The 25,088-nt window shown below is 46.1% G+C and overlaps 1 protein-coding gene across 1 annotated transcript in view; it reads left to right on the plus strand.

The window, feature by feature from the left end:
- The first annotated feature begins 2,249 nt into the window (after positions 1 to 2,249).
- The window catches only part of ST6GAL1 (ST6 beta-galactoside alpha-2,6-sialyltransferase 1), a 93,005-nt gene continuing 70,166 nt past the window's right edge, over positions 2,250 to 25,088 (plus strand). Inside the window, exon 1 of the mRNA XM_060242155.1 lies at positions 2,250 to 2,650. The gene's annotated coding sequence lies outside the window, so the exon portion shown is untranslated. The remainder of the gene's footprint in view (positions 2,651 to 25,088) is intronic.

Consider the following 25,088-nt stretch of genomic DNA (forward strand, 5'->3'; position numbering starts at 1 on the left):
TTATCCCATTCCCCTCCCCCCAGTCTGATTTTTCTGCAAATCCAGCATGAGTCATGATTGGTCTTGTTGCATTGTTTTGGCTAGCCATGTGAGGGCCAGACTTTTACAACCAGACAAAGCAATATACAATAAAGTCAAAGTTACCCTGTAGAGTGGTAAAAATCTGTGGCTAGTCAAGCATCGGTTATGTATCATTAGGAATGTTTATTTATTTAATTTATATCCCGCCCTCCCCGCCGAAGGCAGGCTCAGGGCGGCTCACAAACCGAGGGTCGACACAGGCACATTAGTATGACCGGTAAAATAAACAACAATAAAAACATAAAAACAATTGGTTAAAACATTTTGCATGTGCTACTATAATAGTTTCAGGCAGCGATTGAATTCTGGTGATTAGCCGTACTCAGAGGTCTCAGGATCGCCGTAGCGTGATAAGATAGGCCATTGGTGGTGTTCTTATGGGCCAATCCTGTTGCTGCAGACGTTACCATCATGTAAATGCCTGGCAGAAGAGTGCCGTTTTGCAGGCCCTGCAGAACTGTAAAAGCTCTCACAGGGCCCTAACCTCCTCCGGCAACTAATTCCACCAGCTAGGGGCAGCAACAGAAAAGGCCCTGGCTCTCATTGTTTTGAGCTCTGATTCTGGGGACTGTCAACAGGTTTTAAGACCCTGACTGAAATGCTCACTAGGGTATGTGCAGGGGAAGGCATGCAGCACCCTGGCCATATAGGGCTTTAAAGGTAATGACCAGCACCTTGAAGCGAATCCAGTACCCTATCAGTAGCCAGTGCTCCTGCAGACTCCTGCTTCTGCTTGTTGAGGTGAGTCAAGCTGTTGGGCTGAGAATTCTGATTCTACCTCCTCCAGCATTATTGAGTGGTTAAATATGCTCCACAGTTTGGCTTCAAAGCCAGTCAGGTACAATGGTGCTATGTAGCCTGGCCTGCTGTCCTCTGTAAACCTCTCAGAAAGTTGTTAACTGGCTTTTCATCTGGCCCTTCACAAACTGCTCAGTTACTTCAGACCAAAGCAGTAATTTCACATTTTAATAGCTGTAAATACGTAAGTGGCTTTTGAGACCTGCATCCTGGAGGAGATTGTCCCTGCCAATTGTCACTGCTGGCCAGTAATCTAGTTATGCTACATCGATGAACAGCCTGTATGAACACCTACATGCTTTTTCAGGCCTTTGCAGCAGTTTCGTCCAGCCAAGCCTTTCATTCTTCAGGTGCAGACCTCCTTGGTAAGGTCCTTGGCTCCGTTATGATGAATGAACTGCAAGAGTGCAGATGGATTTAGAGAGCATCCTCACCAGTGGTTTTCCCTAAGACATGGAAGGCAATATTTTCTGCACAATTTAAGTACATTTTATGATAGGCAATGGGAAATTTGCATTAATTATTAATCTGCATTTTCAGAAATTTATTGTTTTTGTATTGATGTTTTATTGTGATAGGGCTGGATTGATGTATACACAGAGGCATGCCCTAGGGATGCCTGGTGCGACACTGCAGGATCCCATTTGTGTTCTCCTGTGAAAGGTGTTGATGGTGTGTAGCAAACTGGTGCATTAGGCATCTTTAGAGTTCAAAGGCAGCCAAGACAGGTGCTTGCCAGAAAAACATGTCCTTCTAGGCCCTGGAAGCTTTTTCTCCATCTCTGGTTTGTGTGCGGCAGACAGAAAGCGCTGGGTGAGGGGGCTGGCCAGGTGCTGCTCACAGGCTGAGCGCCCTGTCTTCTTTCGGCCTTGTCATATCGCTCTGCAAACAGAATCGGGGGTTCAGCTGAAAGAACCCTTGTCTCTACCGATGGGCTCACTAGGGGCAGAAACTCCCTTCCCGCCTGGGTTCCTCTTCAGGACCTCAGCGCCCGCTGTGCCTCTTGCAGGCGGCGACTAGAAACAAAGCCTGCCTGGCTCGCAGCGCCAACCGTCCCCCCCTGCCAAAGCCTCGGACGTGTTTGCGAGTCCCTCGCAGTTGCCGGAGTTGCTGCGGGGTGGGGAGAGCGGGATGCTGAGGAGGGGATGCAGGCGAGGAAGGGGGTGCTTGCGGCCGATCCCCCCCCCCCGCCGCTTTTTGACGCCTGGAAGAATGAAGACAGGCGATCCAGCTCGTCCCCCCCCCCTCCTGGGAGGAGCGGCGCGGGGTCCGGCCAGGGTTAGTCTGGGGCTGGAAGGGCGTGTGAAAGAGCAGCGGCACCGGGGAGGGGGCGACGAGTCCCTCGCCTGTCGCGCAGGAGCTGGGAGGCTGGACAGCGGGGACGAGGGGGCAGTCCTACAGTCTCCCTGCTGCGCTCTTAGGCAGAGCACAAAAGCCTCGGCGGCTGGGGCGGGCGCGCTAGCGGCTCGCATGCACTGGCGAGGAGGGCAGTTTCCTTCGCTTCACCCACTCGCCCCGCTGTGCCCTCCCCGGGGTCTCGCGCTCCCCGCCTGCCCCTTTGCTCTCAGACCAGGCTGGCTTCGATCGCAGCGATGGGGGCCACTCTTTCGGCCAGCCTAGCAGCTCGGTGCTCTCAGCCCTTTGTGAGAAACTGCGCGGCAAGGCTGGATAGAGAAGGGTAAGAAAAACCAGCCAGGCAGCCAGACGCGCAGGCGGCGGGAGAGCTTCTTCTCTGGGCCACGGCCAGAGGCAGCGGCGGCAATAATCCTAAGTGAGTAGCACCGCCAACTTCCGCGGCTCTGCCTTTGCACACGCACAGCCCTTGTTCCATGACTGATTGGCACATGGAGCGAGGGAGGGGGCTTCCTCCGCCTTGCCTCCTATGAATGGGGCAAGGCGATGCTGCCCTTCACCGCTCGCTCCTCCAGTTCATGTGGTAAGACGGATGTGGTGGCTTTCAGACCCTTTGAACTTTCCTCCACACAGCTTCCCCCCCCCCCCCCCCACTCGACATATTTGGAATTGGAAATCTCTCCGGATCTCACCGTTCTGAAGGGCTCTTCAGAATGGCCCCGGAGACAGAGGCCTGATTAGGCTAACTGAGAGCTAGTGCCTCCTTGCCAGGTTCAATGGGTATATTTATTTGTAATATATCATAAATATGATTTGTGATTATGGATACTAATGTTAAAATAGACTTCAGCCACGAAAATAGGAGCAACTAGTGTCTGGAGATTTACTATGGAGTTTAGTTTTCTTTCCCGTTAAGAAAGAGTTGGTTTCTCTGACAAGCACTGGTGGTTTTTATCTTTTTGACTTTTTTGTTCTTGGGAATGAGGAAATGGAAAGGCATTGACTGTGATTTTTTTGCTGCAGTTGGTAGTTGAAGTGGTGGGCTCTCTCCTAGCATCTGGAAGGTTCTAGGTAAACAGTTCAGTTTCCAAATGAAAGGAAGATGAGTTTGGGGCAGTGAACATTTCAGAAGCAAACGTTTTCACAGTGAGCACTTCGAGTGTGTCTTTCAACTTTTGCTCAAGCAGATCAGAGATCGACTAGGACTTACTAGGGATATTCTTAGGTCTCATCATTCTGTATTGCTTTTGACCAATGTTCCCTCTAAGCTGCCAAGTCTGGTGAATGAAAATTCTACTTTGTTAGCTACTGGCATTAAAGTTGTGAGCTACTGCGTAAATTATTGTGCTCTGGGGTCATCCTGCCTGAGCGAAGACAAAAATGTGTGAGCTTGAGGCTAATAATCTGTGAGCTAGCTCACACTAACTCATTTTAGAGGGAACATTGCCTTTGACTTCAGATGAAAAAGTTCCAGTGAGGCAGGATCTCCCACCCAGTCATTCATCACAATTTTCAGTTTGCTGAAATGTTTGAACTGCAAAGGTGGGAGATCATTGCTCTGCATCAACAAGAGCAACCTGCAGAGATGATGATAATGCATCTATCAATACTGCTGTTGTTTCTGAAAATCCAGGGAGCCCCACCATCTGTTGTGACAGAATAGGCATCGTGTTTTCCTCTTGAGTTTCCATTGTGCACATTTTTTGTGTCAAAAGGGGAAATAATTGGTTCTTTATTTTCTTATTAGCAGTGAACACAATCCAATGGGAAGCTGGTACAGCAGTCTTGTACAGCTTTCCTTCATTTCAGTAGGGCTTGCACTGGATTGTCCCTTAAACCTATATGATTATTTTCAAAAGGTATTTTTTCCCAGCCTTACATGAATGGAATTTGATGGAAACCTTGGATATGAAGATTAGAATTGTACTTGCAAATTAGAAGGAAACATTCACAGATATGATACTGCAGATGGGTTTCAGCTCCAAATATTTTGTATTTAAGTGGATAGATTTGCCACTTCCTGTTGCTAGGCAGTGAGGAGTGTGAATAATACAAATGTGTTGAAATTTGGGGGTGGACACATTTGGATTATAAGGTCAGCAATACGTGTCTTCCAGTTTACTTTTTAAGGTTGTTGCCCTGTGTACAATTAGAAATGGATACATTTAGCTGCATGGATTTATGGACTAGATTCTAAATAAAGAGCATACGGTCTGCCCTTGGCTAGGATTTTGCCCCAACAGAAATAATGAAACTTTCCTGCAAGGTGACTGTTACAGTATTAATATGAAGAGCAACACAGCATTGTGAGAGGGGCAGCAAGGGCAGCAGCACTTGGTGAAATCATTGGCAGTTGAGAAATACTCTTTCCTTAGGCCTCCGGAAGAAGAATTATGTTAAGTTGCATACTGTTAGGTGGCCTGGAGCTGGGATGCTCCCTTTGCCTCTCTAGTGCAGCACAGCTAACATGGTGTATTTCCCACTTGTACTGGCAAAAGATTGAGTTATTTGCTGCCTCCTGTACTTGGAGGTTGACAATGTAGTAGACTTCAGCAGACATACAAGGCTGTAACGCTGCTCAGGACTGTACTGTAAGGATCATGCTTACAAGCAGGGACTCATAAAAGGAAGCAATAGAGCTAGTGGCAAATTGTCCCAAGTTTCTCAGTTTTATGGGGAGTGTTACTTTGTCATAAATAATGATATACATGTATTTTTTTCAGTCAGGAATCGCAACAGATAAAAAATAACTTGATCAAAGATAATTCTCAGAGAATGCATACTCAACAGTTTAGATATCTTCAGCCATTTTTTTTAATACTTGCAATTCATGTAGGGTTTTTTAAAATGTTTCATTTTGTGATATTTGGTAGAATGTGGTATCAAACAGCTTCAGGGATTGAAGCAAAATATAGAGGTAGAAAGTCTTCCAGTTTAATTAATCTAGTAAAAGTATGTGATACTGGTTACACACTTCAAGGCAGAGATTATGGGATTAGGGTTTACTTTGAGAGGGTAGGTGAAATACAATTTCGCTGGCACATTATTGAAACTGTAAGATGGACAGTGTGTGTGTGTGTGAGAGAAAGATTAAACACAGTGGATGTCACTTACTAGACTCTATGAACAGCCCAATTGTCTTTTCCCCTCATCTTTCCCAGTGAAGCAAACAAAAGACCATAGCCCCATTCCTGTTTCAAGGGGCAGTGAGAGCAAAGGAGCAACTCAGTTCTTGTGGGGGTTAAATTGCTACATTGTGTTTAAGCTGTCTAAAGATTTAAACCTCAGGTCTTATTGATGCCAAAAGGTTATAGTCCTCATGAGTTTTTCAACCTGCAGGGTATTTATGGGCAATTCATTTTTTCAAAACTATTGATTATTTAGTGTGATATCTTTGTTTTATCTTTGCAGAACTTATTACAAATTACCAAATCCAACTTTAAGAAGTGCTTGGTTGCTGGGGGGGGGGGGGGGGGGGGGGCTTTTTAAAAAGCTAAGAATCCAGCCTTTCATCTCTGTTTGAATGCCATTCTCTGTCTCCTTAGTGTTCATCACAGATCTGTGTTTGCTATGACATCTACTTTTGGATAGTTGCTTATTAATATTAATAAGAAACTTTCAGAGAACTATCAATATCCTCTGCTTGCATTTTGTTTTCCTTGGAGTGCTGCCCTCTCATCAGCCTTAAGCACTGGTAACATCTAGTGAGGCCAGCCGAGCTCTGGCCATAAGACTTTGGCTAGCACAAAGAGGAGAAACTGTAGTAATTAGTTTAAGTCATATCTGCAGAACCCTCTTTGGTCTGATTTTAAATTGGTCAGTTGGCCAAGCAAAACAGCATACAAATGCTTTCAGTTTCACACTCACAAAAATGTCATTTTTTTCATAGATCAGTTCAGGCTTTATGTGGCTGGTACACTTGCAAAATGAACATTGAGGTTTATATCAGTAAGTATATAAAGTGTTCAGTTTGTAGCATGCAGTAGGCATGTATCTGGAGGCCCTGACTTGCCAGATGCCTGACAAGGTGCCCACAAGGGGGCTGCTTTTGCACTTCATAGAGTTTACTTTTGCAGACATTGGTGCATGCTCACATAGTTGTCTAAGTGTGAACTGAACCTCTGGCTCACATGTATTATCTTTTAAAGTGTGTAGACATTTGTAGTGCTTTCTGCTTATGCACTACAGTGTAGCTAAGAGTTTTATCCAGCAGACTCCAACATGAGAGCTGTTGTTGGAAAACAACTGTGCTTGAACTTCCTCGTTTTTTATTTTACCAAGAAACTTTCCAAGTTTGTTAGCTTCCTTTGGAAATCGCAGTCTCATTTGACAAGGCCCATGGAGACAGGGCTGACCATAGGGCCTGCAGTGCTGCAGGCAGCCCTGCTGCCCCAGCTCCCACCCCCCACCCCACTTTCACGTTGCGGTGGCAATGGGTGGAAGACGACAGTGATTCGGGGTGGGGAGGGAGGGGATGGAGGCGGCAAGCAGTGGCAGCAACAGGGAGAAGACAGCAGCAATTTGGGGGGAGAGGGAGGGGAAGGAGGCGGCGAGAAGTGGCGGCAATGGGAAGACAGCAGTGATTTGGGGTGGGGAGGGGAAGGAATTTTCTAAAACAAAAAGTGGGAGCACCTAATTGGGTGCCCCTTCAGGCTGGCACCCTAGGCAAATGCCTAGTTTGCCTAGTGGAAGAGCCGGCCCTGCATGGAGACAATTCTGAAGCTAGGATAAAACATTTGTAGACAGAATCACAGAATAAAGCAGAATGAGATGCAAAGCTTTATGTCAGGAGTCCCTGACTTTGCTGAAACTGCAGAATCTGGAAATCAGACATTGGTGGTGCCACTGCACAATGGCTGCTAAGTGAGCTCTGCCCAGTTAGAAAATATTGGGAGGTTCCAAACCAAGTTGTCAAGCATGCTTATTTCTGTAACATAATTGTCTCTTAGACAAAGAGCAGGTCACCAGCTCTCTACTGCTCCCCCCTTATTTACAACCATTGGGCAAGTAATAAATCCATCTGGCCCAAGGATGTTTATGCTACAGCCTGGCTGGTACCACTTTCAAGTCACCTCTCCCACAGGTTCACACAGACAACTCTTATCTTCTGCTAGAGAAGTGTGAGAATGGAAGATGTCTTTAATAGCCTAAATTCCTTAGTAATGAAAGAGATAGTGTGTAGTAACCTTTGAACGCATGACTCAAGTATGCATCTGTAATGTAACCTTTGAAGATATCCTATATAGCAACTGTGTAAACCTGTATACATCATTACTCCCAAGGCTTATGTCCTTGGTACAGCTTCTGAGTTTCTAACAATAAAACAGCTTTGATTTAAAACAAAAGATTGCTTATTGAGAAATATCAACGCTTGACACAAGTGCTTTCCAATGATGGAGATAGGTGTTTCCAAATGGGTGCCTGAGGTAGACTCAAAGGTGATCCTTCCTATGCTCTTCTGAAGCACAGTGAGAGGGAGGAGAACTAGCATTGACCCAGTGCTAAAGAAAGCAGCAGAAGAGTCACTGCCGAGCACCACTTTAGGGATCACTGTCTGCATTACCTAGTGTAATTTAATTTTGCTTCCTGACTTGTGGTGTGAGCCTCAGTAATACACAGGTTGTCACACATATATTTATTGCAGTTATATGCTGCTTTCAAAATTGGTGTTCTGGAACACAAGGGGCTTTCAGAGGATTTCCCATCCAATGGTGACTAGACCCTTAGCTGCTTCACTTCTCTAGTTATGTGCCCTCCAGTCATACTGAGGTGTTCTTTGGGGTTTGCCATATTGTGCACAAATTATTTATCTTTTTCTGCAACTAGGAGACAGTGTGCTTAGTAGGACAAAAGGGCTTCTACCATTTGCTGTGACCACAAATTAGAATATCAACCTTGTTTCTATTTGGTTTAATTTAGCAATGCAATTGTTAAGTACAGGGTGAAGTCTTTCATTAGCCAGTATTTGGAGACAAGGGGGTAGATTCAACAAATGCCCTGACCTGGATAGTCCAGGCAAACCTGATCTCCTCAGATCTCAGAAGCTAAGCAGGGTTGACTGTGGACCACAGTCTGTGGTTAGTACTTGGATGGGGTATTGTCCTTGAAATACCCAGTCGGGAGGCAGGGGGCAGGCTTATTCAGCTACCTCTATCCTCCAGGCCCCCCAGTAGGGTCAGTCACCAGAGGTTAACATGACTTCCAGGTGCAGACACATACATTTAAAAAACAAAAGAGAAAGAGGATTCAACAAACTGTATACAACTTAGATCCAAGTGGGCAGCTGTGTTGGTCTGAAGCAGAAGAACAACGTAGGAGTCAAGTGCACCTTTAAGACCAACAAAGTTTTATTCAGAATGTAAGCTTTCGTGTTCTATAGGGACACTTCATCAGATGAGGAATAGATTATAAAATTATATTACATTTAAGATGCCTAATTTTATGCAAACAGTAATTACCAGTATACCAATAAGCTGCTGCAATGGTCTAAATTATAGTTTTTGCAAGATGGGAAATATGAAATATTAAAATGAAAATTTATCATCATAATAATATACAAAAAGGCTGTAGTTCTGTGTACACAACTGGGAGCTTGTATTTTAATTTCTCCTGTGGAAAAAATGTCTGGAATTTCTTGTTTTTATTTTGATGGAATCATTGTTGCCATAGCTTATTTGCTGATGCAATAAGAACTGGCTGATTGAGCAGTTGGGAGTAATTCCTCACTTGAAAGTGAGACTTTCATTTAGGGAAACTACATAGGAGAAGCTTTCAGTGTAACAATAACTCTAGAGAAAATTAGCTATCCTGAATCCATTTATTTTATATTTTATTTACTGCAACATAGCTAATAATATACTTAAGAAAATTCTGGCCACACTCAAGTTTATTTCTGCAGGTGCCTGAAAAACTAATAGCTTCTGTTTCTGTGCCTTCACTTTGAATTTCATGGTCTTCAGAAAACGAGAATGATACATGGATTACAATTGATTAATTGCTTAGTTGTGTATGCATTTTAAAATTCATCAGCTTATTTTGCAGAAGATGGAGGCCAGCAAAAGGAGAGGTAATTGTTCAGACGCCTAGCTACCATACTGTAGGAGCATTAAACTTGGCAGATTGCTTAATTTGGATCAGTTTTTGCAGCTGGGTTAGTAATTCAGAAAGCTGTAGTAACAATTCTTTCATAATTCTGGGGCAGGTGAGATCTTTAGCAGTGTAGCACATTTGGATGCTTGTGTTTATTGTTTTTATAAGTCATTTACTTAAACATTTGTAGATCACATTTTTGCCAAAAAGTTCTATGTAAAGCAGTGTCTCAAATTCCTTGTTTAGTAGAAAATGTATTTAGAAAGATCTACTAAATTCAGCAAAGGTTTTTGAACATAGGTCTCCTTACGCATGACATTTTTATATAAGGGTGCATGAAAAACATACTATACATCAGAGTTTCCCAAACTTTTCTTTCCCGTGGCTCAGTTATTTTTATACTTCTCCTTCATGGCCCACTAAAATTCGGGGGTGAAATCAGGAGACTTTGGGGGTGGAGCCGGGAGACAGGAATTATGTCATTTCCTTTGGTGTCACTTCCAGGTCAAGGGCCAAGTAATGTCACTTTCAGGGCACATTGAACCAAAATTCCACCTTTTTCTGTGATGTCACTTCCAGGGCACTCCCCCAAACATGCATCTTCTTCTGAAATAACTTCGTTTTCAGAAAAATCTCTCTGAAACTCATGCTGAGCCAAAATGGAGGTGGAAAGTGGGGGGTCTGCAATTTTTTCATACATTCCCAGAGTCCTCTCTTTCCACTCTCACACCTGCATGCATCTATCTGTTTGTGTTCTTCTCCAGCTTTCAAGCACTCCTGTTGCCCATGTTCAATTGCCTGCACCACCTACACATCCCTTCCTCAACAGCACTGGCCAGTGTATGCAGTTGGAAGCACTGTTGCCATTGCCATCAGGAATGCCAGCGCTGTGTACCACCCACACTGGGCCCTGGCAGCTGCTCTACCTCAAAATATGCTGACACATTTAGTAGACTCTTCCTTGCTACTACTGGAACCCTTCCTTAAGCTACAACCAAGCTTGCTTGGTTTCAAGAAAACCTTTTGACAGCTATTTTTCATACTTTTCCTTGACTGAAACACTGGGAAATTGCTGTAAAAGGTAGCAGAGAATTGTACTGCAATTAATGAATTAATTTCAAGTTATATAAATTTCATACAAACTCTTCTGCAGTTATCCCAAAAAGGATATTTATGAGGGGCTTGCAGCTTTTTACTGACTGTGTTTCCCATGCCTTTAAAAGCAACCTGTTGTGCAGATATTTAACCAGTGAACTTCTTTCATCCTTTTTAATATCTACAGGAAGAGTTTAATTTTGGTGTCAGACAGTTGTTAAAAGCAGGACCAGTAAAATGGTGCCAAGTTCATAGTACCATCACTTCCAGTGCTGTTGAGATATACAGCAGTAATATCCAATAATCTCTTTCTGCCCCACACCTCTCTCACTCACACAGAAATCTCATAGAAAGGCCAGGTGGCTACAACTGGGGGTGCCAATTTTTCATTGACAGAGCTCCTATGTCTGCAACAACAGTATGATGAACAGAAAAGTTTCATCTAGTACAAATGGAAGGAAAGAAAGGGAAAGAATGAAACGGAAGGAAAGGAAAAGAAAAGAAAAGAAAGACATGGAAAGAAAGAACATAAGAGAAGCCATGTTGGATCAGGCCAGTGGACCCTCCAGTCCAAAATTCTCTCATATAATGCCCAAAAAGCACCAGAATGTCCACCACTGGGGCCAGGGCACTAGAAGCCCTCTCAATGTTGCTTCCCCCCACCCCCAGCACCAAGAATACAGACAGAGCATCCCTTGCAGACTGAAAAAAGAAAGAAGGGGGACAAAGGGGAAAAAAGCCTTACTCACCATCAGATTACCCCAACCAGCAACAATTCTGCCCAGGGGTCGTTTGGTTAAAAAAAAAAAATAGCTACTGGAATGCCCACTCCCCACCCCTCCCAGCTGAAAAAAGCACACACCCCTTCTTTGCCGCCCAGGCCTCCCGGGGAAATCTCCCCAAAAGAATGTACTGCAAGGTACATGAAAGTTCATACCTTGAAGAACACTTCATGGATCTAAAGTGCCAGCTTTTCTCTCAAACACTGGGAGAGGGGGAGAAGGAAGGAGAAGCAGCCCCAGCTCCTCTCTGCACAACACAGAGACAGGGGAAGGAAGGAAGCCAAACAGAGCTCAGGCTTGCACAACACAGAGATGGGGGCAGGAAGAAAGTAGGAATGTGCAAAAAAAAAAAAATTCGGTATTACACGGATTTGGAAGTATACGGGGGAAAAAAATTCGGAATCCCCATATACTCCTGAATACCGCATTCGGAATAGCCGCATATACGGTAGATGCGCAGCTATTTCCGAATATACGGCCCTATTATACCCTATGGGCCATTGAAATCAATGGCAAATAGGGTATATTTGAAGCCACCTGTAGGGGAGGGGGTTTGAGGGAGAGCCCCCAAATTTGCAGGGGACCTGCAGGGGACTCTCCCCTCCAACCCCGCCAAGTCTCAAAAAGATTGGGCCAGGGGATCCCATTCCAGGGGCACCCAAAGAGGGTGCCCCTATTCCATCATTATACCCTATGGGCCATTGAAATCAATGGCAACATAGGGCATAATTAGAGGCTACTGGGGGGCAGGGGGTTTGAGGGAGAGCCCCAAAAACTGCAGGGAACCCGCAGGGGACTCTCCCCTACAAAACCCCCAAGTCCCAAAAAGATTGGGCCAGGGGGTCCCTGTCTTTGGGCTCCCCAAAAGGCCCATTGCCAACAATGATGGGGAAGTCCAATTAGCCATTTCCTCACTGTAATTGTCGTGGGAAAAGTGGCTCTGGGGAGCAGGGGTTTTTGAGGAGAGCCCCCCAAACTGCTGTGCAGCTTCAGGGCACTGTCCCGCACAAAACCCAGAAGGCCAAAAAAAAATTGGACCAGGGGGTCCAATTCTGGGGCACCCAAAGCCAAACCTAACTTCACACCAGAGAATCTCTATAGGACCCAAATGCACTACATCCCTCTATCTACTCTATGAACCCTGCAGGCCTGGAACCAATATAAACTCAGTTGCCAACATCACTGCCACAGAAAACACAATCGGCTCAAGGTCTGCTCTGCAGACCTGGCTGCAGCAAACCCAGATGCCAGCTCTCCAGCCCTGCCCCAAACAACACGGGGAGAGCTGGCCAACCACAACAAGCCTGCTGGTTCTGGGTCTCTCACCCAGGTGCCAGCTTCCCTGCCACAGAACATGCAATCTACAGATGCCAGCTCTCCAGCCCTGCCCCAAACAACACGGGGAGAGCTGGCCAACCACAACAAGCCTGCTGGTTCTGGGTCTCTCACCTACGTGCCAGCTCCCTTCCACAGAGCACACAATCTACTCTATAAAAACAAGAAAGTGACCCAGCCCACACACACCCTCGCCAACCCCCACACCAACCAAATCAAACAGTAAACAAATCAAACAGTACTTTTAAAACAGTAAAAAAATTCACTTTTAACAATACAGGAACTTAGGAAATTACGCCAAACAGCACCCCCCCTCCAAGAATCAGAAGAGAAGAGTAACAGCAGCAGCACAACACAGCAGCAACAAATCAAACACTGAATACTTTTAAAACAGTAAAAAACTCAACTTTTAACAATACAGGAACTTTGCCAACCCCCCCCCCCCAAAAAAAAACCCTTCACCCTAACCCCAAGAAATCCAAGCCACCCAAATCAGGAGAAGTAAAAGAACACTGCACTTTTAAAAGTCCTCTCACTAAATTAAGATATGGGCAAATTAGCAACCCACCCCCCACCCCCAGCAGAACCTAACCCCAACCCCAAATAGGCTACCCACCCAAATCTGGATAAGTAAAGGGACTCTAGTCCTTTTACCAACAAAAACTAAAACAAGAACCCCAAAACTGTCTTACCTTGTCTTCTCTACTCCTGGGAAGTCTGGTAAGGCTGAGTGAGAGAGCAGCAGGCAGCAGCTGAAGCCAAGGGCCAGCCAGCAGCAGCACAATCTCTCACAACAACACAGCAGCAATGGAGGAGTCCAGCCAGGAAGACTCCTTAGAAAGGTTCTCTGGCCCTACAGAGAGCAATTTCAAAAAATAGCACTGCTCTCTGATTGGCCAGACAACAGTGCTTACTTGGATACCCAAGTAAGCAAAAGATCAAAATAACAACAATGTAGCTGATGGCTGGGCCATCAGCTACACACAATAGCCCTGCAAAGCATGCATTTGCAATGCATTTTGCAAATGCATGCTTTGGATTGGCTGCTGGAGCTCCTGTTCCCCCTCCCCCCCCCCGATCCCAGGGAGGCTATGGGAGAGGCGGGAAGAGGCTACTAAAGGTGGGAAAGTAGGCAAGCAGCTCCCCTGAGGCTGCAGAAGCTACTTTCCCGCCTTTTGCATTGACAGCCGTATACTTCCGAATAGCTATTCGGCAGTATACGGCGAGCCGTATTCGGCTGCCGCATAATAGGCGGCAATGGGAATCAGCTACAGCTGATTCCGTATACAGCCGAATCAGTGGTGATTCGGCTGTATATGCGGTTTGGCCGAACCGAATGCACATCCCTAGAAGAAAGCCAAACGGAGCTCAGGCTTTGCAGCCTGTGTCAGTCTTCAAGGCTAGCTTTTCTCTGCACAACACAGAGATGAGGGAAGGAAGGAAGCCAAATGGAGCTCAGGCTTTGCAGCCAGTGTCAGTCTTCAATGCTAGCTTTTCCCTGCACAACAGAGAGACGGTGGAAGGAAGCTGGGGGCAGGGCTAACTTTGGCTTTTCTTGTGACCCAGAAGTGAGGTTTCCGTGGCCCAGTACCGGGTCCCGACCCTGGAAATGGGAAACAGTGCTATACATCATTATATATAAGCATTATATATAAGCATAAAACCCTGACTATAAGCCAAGTTAAATTCTTAGAAGCCTTGAATAATACATCTGTTTCTGTTCTTGAGATTGATTGTGAAGGACTAATATTTGTTTGACCCCCACATTTAAAACCACTATATACCGCCCCCCCCATTTCAGAGATAAAGGTAGCTTAGAACTCCCTCCCAGACATGCTGGTACAAGCCTGGTTTATTCACCCTTCTTCTTCCCTTAATACCACGAGCCAAGACAGAAGTCTTCATTGAATAAAATGTTGTTGGTCTTAAAGATGCCACTGAACTCAAACCATGTTTCACAATCTTGTGATATCTAAATTTAAGTGCTTCATCATATTGGGGTTTAGGGTTGCCAGGTCTGACTAAAGAAATAGCTGGGAACTTTGGGGGTGGAACCAGGAGTATGGGTGTGACAATATTAAACTCCAATGGGAGTTCTGGCAATCACATTTTAAAAGATCAAGTGCCTTTTAAATGCCTTCCCTCTATTTGGAAATAATGGATAGGGGCACCTTCTTTTGGGGCTCATAGAATTGGACTGCCTAGTTCAATCTTTTTGAAACTCGGGGGGTGTTTTGAGCAGAGGCACTGGATGCTGTGCTAAAAAATTGTTTGTTTGTTTAATTCAATTTTTAGCCTGCCCTTCCCGTAGAACAAGCTCAAGGCAGGTTACATCATAAAAACAATCAACAGTTAAACCCAATTTAAAATATATAAAATCTAAAACTGCAGAGTAACAGTAGAGACTAAAATGGCAATTTCTGCCTCACAAACATGACCTATTGTCCAGGTCCAGCAGGTCCTCTATCTGGTGCCTCAGTCTCAAAAAACAGCCCCCAAAGCCCCAGATTCCCACAGATCAATTCTCCATCATACCCTATGGGAATCAGCCTCCATAGGGTATAATAGAGTGCCCAGCAAATATTTCCCCCACCCACCCCCGCTTCTCCTAAAGAATCCAAAGAGTCCAAGCTCAGTTGTATACATTCTCAAGAAGTCCAGGCTCAGCTGACGTGAAGTACTAATTTCAGCCTTAATTTTGTTGGACTCTTTGGATTCTTTGGGAGTACATTAGACTGTAAAGTGGTTTCTGAAACAAATGAGGTTTTCCACAATCAAGTTGGAACAGAGGATACTTGCTGAGAGTGGAACTGGTTCCCTTTACATTGTGTTTGCGTGTTTCAGGCTACCCATTCTTAAAAAATGGTTTCCATTTTGTAAATGATTCAATCACCTATGCATTTGTGACTTTAAGGTTATTATAAGACATCCATACTTTTGTAATACATGTAATTGAGAGGCTTCCTTGCCTTTTTGTTTACACCTTTCCTGTGCTTACTGGACTACCCAACTGGGGATTTGCAACCCTATTAGGGTTTGTTTATTATGCCCAAGCTGTGATTCTAAATCATAACTAAACTCTGGATTAGAATCCTGGTGAATGGACAATAAATAAACTTAGTTTATTGAATCTGGACATCACAACATAATGTAGTTAAAGACTGTCTAAACCAGGAAGTCTTCATTCTTAGCTTTGATTAGAGAGAGGCTGGAGCAAGGAAGACCATGAGAGCAAGAGGAAAACCATACTTGTTCTCATCACAAACAAACCCAAATTTGTACTCTGGACAAGTGCAGCCTTTTAAGAGCTACAACTTAAACAATTTTCTGTTTCAGTTCTGTTCTGTCATGTGTAGCTGAGTGACCCACAGTGGTGCAAGAAAATTCACAATGGCTGTATTAATAATGATGATAATATAGCAGCAGCAATAACAATAATTTGTTGTGACAATACATTTATTACATACTTGGAGTGCTGAGCAGAATAATTCTCAATTCTGTGAACAGTGCAAGATTTTATTTTGAGTTGTATAAAAGAGAGGGTTTCTGTTACAGAAAAAAAAAATACTGCAGTGAAGTAGGCTGTAACCCACCAAAACACATGTCTCAGTAAGTATAGCGGTCATTAAGGTTCCACAGAATGGGCCAAAACCCATCATATCTAAGACTGTGTTAAGGTATGGAATCTCAGCACTGTCAAAAGCTTTCTCAGTGTCAAGTGAGAGAATCAAGTCGTATTTTTGTGATTTGCCATATTGAATTACGGTATATTAAGTGTTTTGTGGATAGTGTCAGTTAGACTACGGTTACGGAGGAAACCTGTTTGCTCTATATTTATATATGAAGGAAGAAATTGTTTTAGCCTATTAGGTAATATTTTGTAAAAACACAGTATACCGTTTTGTTTTTCCTTTTAAAATGGGAATCTATTGATGTCCGCTTGGGATGACATGAATGTCTGCCATGAATAAAAACTAATAACAGATCTTAGGATAGTTTTCTTATCTACATGCAGTAGAAAAAGGAAGCTAGTGATAATCTTTGACTGATAAAACAGCAACAAAAGCATTATTGCTCTTTTACTATCATATGTAATTTGCAATTTCTCATATATTATGTAGCATATCTTGGGTTATTTGTGGCAATGCTTCAGGATATACTGAAAAATCTTGGCGCTTATGTTGTATTTTTTACCATTGTTCTGCAAAATAGCAACTGGAAGGCTTTTCTGGAAGCAGATTATCAGTACAGTCCTAAACATAGTTACAGTGTTCCAGGTTCCGCCCCCCCCCCCCCTGGAAAAAGGGGTGTCAGAACTCTCAAGAGCGAAATGAAAGAGAAACATACAGGGTTCTTTGAAACATTATTATTTTAATGTGCTACAGACTTACCTCTACTTTAAAGCAGTTTCCAAACTTTAGACATGTCACCATCTTCCTCAGTTCTTCATGTCTTATTTTTGGTGCCTAACACTGAATGAGCACCTTGAAGCAACTGTGTTTTAATATACTTTGTTGGTAGGGTTGCCAGGTCTCACTTAGAAAATATCTGGGGACTTTGGGGGTGAAGTCAGGAGAATTTCCAATTCCCTAAAATAAATACATAAATAAAAATACAGCAGTGAAGTCATTTTTCTGTGTTAGTCTGAAGAAGTTGGTTGAAATACAGCAGAATGCTACATCCAGCAACTCTCATAAGTAAATTGCCCAGTGAGATCACAAAAGTGTGGGCTTGCAAACTGTTTGTTTTGCTTGCTTTGGGTGTGTGTATGTGTAACAACCTAGGTGTACACTTTGTGTGTGTAACACCAGGGGAACTGCACTGGTGTATTTTTATTATTTATTTGGAATGGGAAAGTCCTCTTGCTCCATCCCCAAAGACCCCAGATATTTCCTGAGTTGGACCTCGCAACTCTATGAAGAAAAGGTTAATCTGCTGCCTGAAATGGTGTCCCTAGTCAACTGTAAGAGTCCCGTGATGCAGAGTGTTAAAGCTATAGTACTGCTGTCCAAACTCCCCACTCACAAGCTGAGTACGATCCCGGCGGAAGCTGGGTTTAGGTAGCCGGCTTGAGGCTGACTCAGCCTTCCATCCTTCCAAGGTCAGTCAAATGAGTACCCAGCTTGCTGGGGAGAAAGTGTAGATGACTGGGGAAGGCAATGGCAAACCACCCCATAAAAAGTCTGCCGTGAAAACGTCGTGATGCAACGTCACCCCAGAGTCAGAAACAATTGGTGCTTACCTTTTAGCCAACTGTGTGAACTGGTGATACCTTATAGTTCAAACAGCTGCTGAAATCCTTGCTGGGAGTGCTTAAATAAATGCAATGCCATCTGTATAACTGGTCAGGAGGCTGAGGTGCTTTCTTATCCCCAAGCCATTTGTGTGGGTGGTGTAGGCAATTAAAAATAAAAATATAAGCCTCCTATTGTATGAGAGGTCTAGATCTTCTAATTTTATCAGTGGAATCTGATCAGCTGCTAACACCTGCTCTGTTAACTATATTGAAATTCATCAGATAAACAAGAGTTCAGGCAGCACCAACTTTTTTGCAGGGCTTTCAACAGTTTGCACCTAGGCTGAAAGTTTACCCTAATGATTTCCAAACCAATAGATTTTGCTTGGAACCCATTTTCTGTTCTTGTTGCTTTGACTCTTGTATTTCTTTCTTCTTTTGCTATGATTCAGACATAGAATGCTGTAGTATTGCACAACAGTTTTAGAGTTGCCATCCTCGCGGTGAGACCTGGAGACCTTCTGGGATTACAGAAGAAGAAGAATTGTAGATTTATACCCCGCCCTTCTCTCTGAATCAGAGACCCAGAGCGGTTTACAATCTCCCATGTCTTCTCCCCCCACAACAGACACCCTGTGAGGTGGGTGGGGCTGAGAGGGCTCTCACAGCAGCTGCCCTTTCAAGGACAACCTTTGCCAGAGCTATGGCTAACCCAAGACCATTCCAGCCGGTGCAAGTGGAGGAGTGGGGAATCAAACCTGGTTCTCCCAGATAAGAGTCCGCAAACTTAACCACTACACCAAACTGGCTCTCCCACTTCTTTCTGCTCAAACTTGAAAGCCACTATTCTAGATTGTCCTTCACTACTGCTTAAGTGATTTCCAAATTGCTCTGCAATATCAGTAGGGTTGCCAACTCTGGGTTGGGAAATTCTTAGAGATTGGGGGAGGGGGAGTCTGGGGAAGACAGGGTTTGGAGAGGGGAGAGACTTCAGTGAGTAAAATGCCATAGAGTCCACAGGTGATCTCCAGGCAACAGACATCAGTTCTCCTGGAGAAAATGGCACTTTGGGAGGTGGACTCTATGACATTTTACGCACTGAAGTCTCTCCCTTCTCCAAACCCTGTCTTCCCCAGACTCCCCCTCCCCCAATCTCTAAGAATTTCCCAATCCAGAGCTGGCAACCCTACTGATATTGCAGAGCAATTTGGAAATCACTTAGGCAATAGTGAAGGACAATCTAGAAGAGTGGCTTTCAAGTTTGAGCTGAAAGAAGTGGGAGAGATGTTACCTTCTTCCAGTGCTTCATATCCTATCTGGTGTCATTTACTATTGGTATCTGTAGTGTCTCTGGTCTTCAGCAGTGCAAGAGGCTGGGCACTAATGCCTTGCATTGTTTATAAAGAGACTGGAGTATTTGATAACCTAGTTTTATTTTCTGTTCGCACTGCAAAGCATTCTGTGGGCCTGCTTCTTCTAGGGTGGCCATAATGTCTGAAGGTCAGCCAGGGACACCTTTGGGGGGGGAATGTAGGGGTGCGCGCCCACTGGGGGATCCACACCCCGAAAATGATGAAGGTGGCGCAGATAGAGCCAACAGAGCAAACAGGACAAAATAAATAGGCTGCATTATGCAGCACAGTTGAGAAAGTGCCTTATCCCATATACTGATGAAGTAAATACAGGATCTGAGAACAAAATTGCACCAGAAGACACAAACACAAAGCTCCCTTACACTGAATCAGTGCTTGGGTCCACGAAAGTCAGTATTGTCTAGTCCAGTCACAAACACAAAGCTCCCTTACACTGAATCAGTGCTTGGGTCCACCAAAGTCAGTATTGTCTAGTCCAGTCACAAACACAAAGCTCCCTTACACTGAATCAGTGCTTGGGTCCACCAAAGTCAGTATTGTCTAGCCCAGTCACAAACACAGGAAGTGACGTCACTTCCGGCGACGTCACTTCTGGCGGCGGCGTGCCGCCGCCGGAAACAGGAAGTGACGTCACTTCCGGCGACGGCACTTCTGGTGACGTCGTGCTGCCGCCGGAAACAGGAAGTGACATCAATTCCTGTGTCATCATTTTCCCCACGCCACCTGCCGGAAACAGGAAGTGACATCACTTCCTGTGACATCATTTCCCCCGCACCACCTGCCGGAAGCAGGAAGTGACATCACTTCCTGTGGCATCATTTCCCCCAAATGACATCATTTCCCCCAAATGCCACTGCCGGAAACAGGAAGTGACTTCACAGCACTTCCTGTGACGTCCCCAAAAATCCCCCAAATATCACCGCCGGAAACACCAAGATTATTTATAGAGAGGGAAAGGGGGAAGTAAAGTTAAATGAAACTCTTTTTTTACTTTTTTCAAAGTGAGAAGACTAGAGAGAATGGGTTCCATGCTGAGAAGCCAGTCAGATTCCAGTGAGATTCCAGTGAGACTGTGCTGCATAATGCAGCCTATTTATTTTGTCCTGTTTGCTCTGTTGGCTCTATCTGCGCCACCTTCATCACTTTCGGGGTGTGGATCCCCCAGTGGGGTGGTCTCCTGACTCCCTCCGCCGGCTGTTTCTGATAGCCCTGCGCCCCCTCTTTCATTTGATATGTGTCCCGTGCGGATGCCACCCTCCCGCCGGGAGATGCCGCAAAATGAGCCCCCTTGAGGCTTATGGCGGCAGGGCTCGGGGGAAGCGAGCTAGACTGCTGTTCTTTTGAGGGGTTATAGAGTGTTTCGAGCCCGTCCCTGTGGCATTGGTCCCATCGTTGTTGGACCCAGGGGGCCGGTGCAGCGGCACGCCGAAGCAGCCTGTCACTAATAACACAGGTCGAGATGCAGGACAGGAACCCGGAAGTGACCGACAGGCTGCTTCAGCGTGCCGCTGCGCCGGCCCCCTGGGCCCCACAATGATGGGACCGATGCCACAGGGACGGGCTCGAAACACTCTATAACCCCTCAAAAGAACAGCAGTCTAGCTCGCTTCCCCGAGCCCTGCCGCCATAAGCCTCAAGGGGGCTCATTTTGCGGCATCTCCCGGCAGGAGGGTGGCACCCGCACGGGATACATATCAAATGAAAGAGGGGGCGCAGGGCTATCAGAAACAGCCGGCGGAGGGAGTCGGGAGACCACCCCACTGGGGGATCCACACGCCGAAAGTGATGAAGGTGGCGCAGATAGAGCCAACAGAGCAAACAGGACAAAATAAATAGGCTGCATTATGCAGCACAGTTGAGAAAGTGCCTTATCCCATATACTGATGAAGTAAATACAGGATCTGAGAACAAAATTGCACCAGAAGACACAAATACAAAGCTCCCTTACACTGAATCAGTGCTTGGGTCCACGAAAGTCAGTATTGTCTAGTCCAGTCACAAACACAAAGCTCCCTTACACTGAATCAGTGCTTGGGTCCACCAAAGTCAGTATTGTCTACTCCAGGGGTGGCCAGAGGGAAGGAGGGAGGGAGAGAAGGAAGGGGAGGGAGGAGGGAGGGAAGGAAGGAAGGAAGGAAGGAAGGAAGGAAGGAAGGAAGGAAGGAAGGAAGGAAGGAAGGAAGGAAGGAAGGAGGGAAGGAGGGAGGGAAGGAAGGGAGGGAGGGAAGGAGGGAGGGAAGGAAGGAAGGAAGGAGGGAGGGAGGGAAGGAAGGAAGGAAGAAAGGGAGGAGGGAAGGAAGGGAGGAGGGAGGGAAGGAAGAAAGGAAGGAGGGAGGGAAGGAAGGAGGGAAGGAAGGGAGGGAACGAAGGAAGGAGGGAGGGAGGGAAGGAAGGAGGGAAGGAAGGGAGGGAAGGAGGGAAGGAAGAAAGGAGGGAGGGAGGGAGGGAAGGAGGGAGGGAGGAAGGAGGGAGGGAAGGAGGGAGGGAAGGGAGGGAAGGAAGGGAGGAGGGAGGGAAGGAAGGAAGGGAGGAGGGAGGAAGGAGGGAAGGAAGGGAGGAAGGAAGGAAGGAAGGCCGCCCCCCCCTCTTTCGGCCCCCTCCCTCCCTGCTTACCTTCATCCAGGGAGGGTGGCGGCCTCTCCTCCGGGTGGCTGGTGCTGCTGGCGGGGCTGGCGCGGCTGCGGAGGCCGGGGAGGGCCTCCACTGGTCTCTGGAGGGCCTCCAGGGACCAGCGCCGGCCTCTCCGCGGCCTCCGCTGGTCGGCGCTGGTCGCTAGAGGCCCTCCAGAGTCTCTGGAGGGCCTCCAGGGACCAGCGCCGGCCTCTCCGCGGCCTCTCCACGGCCTCCGCTGGTCGCTGGAGGCCCTCCAGAGTCTCTGGAGGGCCTCCAGCGACCAGCGGAGGCCGCGGAGAGGCCTCCGCTGGTCGGCGCTGGTCGCTGGAGGCCCTCCAGAGTCTCTGGAAGGCCTCCAGGGACCAGCGCCGGCCTCTCCGCGGCCTCCGCTGGTCGCTGGAGGCCCTCCAGAGTCTCTGGAGGGCCTCCAGCGACCAGCGGAGGCCGCGGAGAGGCCTCCGCTGGTCGGCACTGGTTGCTGGAGGCCCTCCAGAGTCTCTGGAGGGCCTCCAAGGACCAGCGCCGGCCTCTCCGCGGCCTCCGCTGGTCGCTGGAGGCCCTCCAGAGTCTCTGGAGGGCCTCCAGCGACCAGCGGCCTCCGCCACCATCGCCGGGCCCCGCGCGCGGGCGGGGAAGGCGGCGAGTGAGGAAGGGAACGTCCCTGCGCATGCGCAGGGGCCCTACGCACGCGCAGTGACGCTCCCTCCCTCACTCGCCGCCTTCCCCGCCGGCGCCCGCGGCCCACCGCCTCTGGGGCTGGCTAAACCGGGACCTCTAATGGTCCCGGTATAGCCAGCCCGGGAGGCGGGAATAGGGGGCCAGAACCGGGACATTCCCGGGTGCCCGGGACGGTCTGGCCACCCTAGCTTCTTCCCTATAATTTGTCTTGTCCACAGACTGTAGAAAAGAGAGTGTTTCAAGATCAGTCATCAGATCTTCATTTGGTTCCTGTTGTATGCAGGCCAGGTCCAGGTAGGCCACCTCTATCAGTGACTGCACAGCTACGAAGAAGTAGGATGAGGAGTTTGGCAGTGGTGGACAAGTAGTGTCTAGGTTCTTTAGCTTGGAGAAACGTCGACTGCGGGGTGACATTAAAGAGGTTTACAAGATAATGCATGGGATGGAGAAAGTAGAGAAAGAAGTCCTTTTCTCCCTTTATCACAATACAAGAACTCGTGGGCATTTGATGAAATTGCTCAGCAGTCAGGTTAAAACGGATAAAAGGAAGTACTTCTTCACCCAAAGGGTGATTAACATGTGAAATTCACTGCCACAGGAGGTGGTGGCAGCTACAAGCATAGCCAGCTTCAAGAGGGGGTTAGATAAAAATATGGAGCAGAGGTCCATCAGTGGCTATTTCAAAGCCATTAAAGGAGGCTTGCAATAGCATTTAATTGGGCTCAGTAACCACTTTCTTGGAAAGCTGAAAGCCTGTTAACTTGGCATAGATAAGGCTGCTGCTCTCTTTCCTGACAATGGCTTGGTTCTTCAGGAGTTGTACAATTACGAGAAATTCAGGGTTCTGCTTTCTCCCTCACTGCAGCTCCATTGACAATTAAAGCTGCAGCTTCAGAAATTCCTATAAACCAGTGCGGGGGACTCGGGAAAGAAGGCAGCAACCCTGGACATAGAACTAACATGAATAATAATGGAATCATAGAATGATAGAGTTGGAAGGGATCCCCAGGGTCATCTAGTCCAACCCCCCATACAATGCAGGAACTTCACAAATACCTCCCCCTAAATTAAACACTTTTTTCAGTAAACACGTTTGAATGATTGAAACCTGTAAATTGCTGGTGGTAACTTCTTCTGCTTCATAGAATCATAGAGTTGGGACATACAGACCATATAGTCCAACCCCCTGCTCAATGCAGGATCAGCCTAGAGCATCCCAAACAAGTGTTCATCCAGTCACTGCTTAAAGACTGCCAGTGAGAGGGAGCTCACTGCCTCCCTCAGTAGGCTAAATGTCCTTCTATATCTGATGTGTAAGGAGTTCCCAGGACAGAGAAAACCCTGACTTAGTTGTGTATGCAGAAAAGGAGGGTTAGTAATTAAATTAAATCTGTCAAAGACACATGGTCTGAGATACTTAAGTCTGTGTGTGCACCAGAACTTTTCTGGTCATAGCCCTTCAGAAGCTGGTCCTGGGGGTAGGGATCAGCCACCTCTCCAGAGCACATGCAACATAGCATAGGGAGGATGTGGCCAGGAAGAAACTGTAACTTGCACTCATGCGTGTTGAATGCTTCATTTTTTTGTGCCTTGGAATCACAGCGTTACAGTGCTTTGTTCCTGTTAATTGTGGTTCAGTTTTAACCTGAAGAGGCATACTCAAGGTGACTTACCTGTCACAGTCTCTCACAGAATAGTAGAATTAGAAATTTGTCCCACACTTTAAATGCCTGCCTATGTGTACTCTTTTTATTCCATATTGGAGATAGGGAGTATGGAAATCATTGTTGGATTATTTAAATTCAAGGATGATACCTTGTTCATCACAAATATTAATCTTATTCTTTCTTCCTCAGTAAAGTGTTCTAACTGTACTGCAGCTTTGCAGAGCAGCTTTGAATATCACAGCTTCTGTGATGAACAGGAAGCATGGCTGACTTGCTCTGGCTGTTTTCTCACTTCTTTAGCTATATTTGGCTTGTGCATGGTTTTGCTTCTATGGGTGAGTTTGGGTGAGATATGCAAGACCCCATTTAGGCCTATTAAGTTCCCTAATGGACTCCAAAAACAGGAAGCATAAATGCACTTCCTGTGTTCCATCCATGACATTGCTCAATGTGTTCCCTATTGTTTCAGTATTATTTCTATGATATAAGACCCACAACTGCACATTGTTCCTTATCTTTTCTGCTCCTTGCTCAAACATAACTGTACATAACTGTTGTTGTCTCTTGTGCCTTGATTCAGGCATGTAACATAAACCAGAATACACCCCGTGGTCAGAATGATCATTTTCAAACTTCCACCTCTTTATTTTGTTATTATTCTGAAGGGCAATTTCATTTTTATGTTGGTTTGAGCAATGCAAGGGTCTCTTGTGGCTTCATTAAATGCACATTTTTATATGGCTGAAAGTTCTTTAAGGAATAATTAATCAAAGAACATTATGAATTATCACTTTTGTTTAACTTTAATTGCAACTCTCTGCTTTGGGATGCTGTTGACACTAAAAGATGGTTAACCTATAACTGAACTGATTTCTGCAGATCTTCATCCTGTTATCTGGTATCAGCTATCCTATTTAATTGCTGAACATCACTTTAACATTCCTTCTTTGTATACAGCAGGAGTTTCAGACCACATTGCAGGAAATCG

The sequence above is a fragment of the Heteronotia binoei genome, chromosome 6, assembly GCF_032191835.1.
Source record: "Heteronotia binoei isolate CCM8104 ecotype False Entrance Well chromosome 6, APGP_CSIRO_Hbin_v1, whole genome shotgun sequence".
In the NCBI taxonomy this organism is placed as follows: Eukaryota; Metazoa; Chordata; class Lepidosauria; order Squamata; family Gekkonidae; genus Heteronotia; species Heteronotia binoei.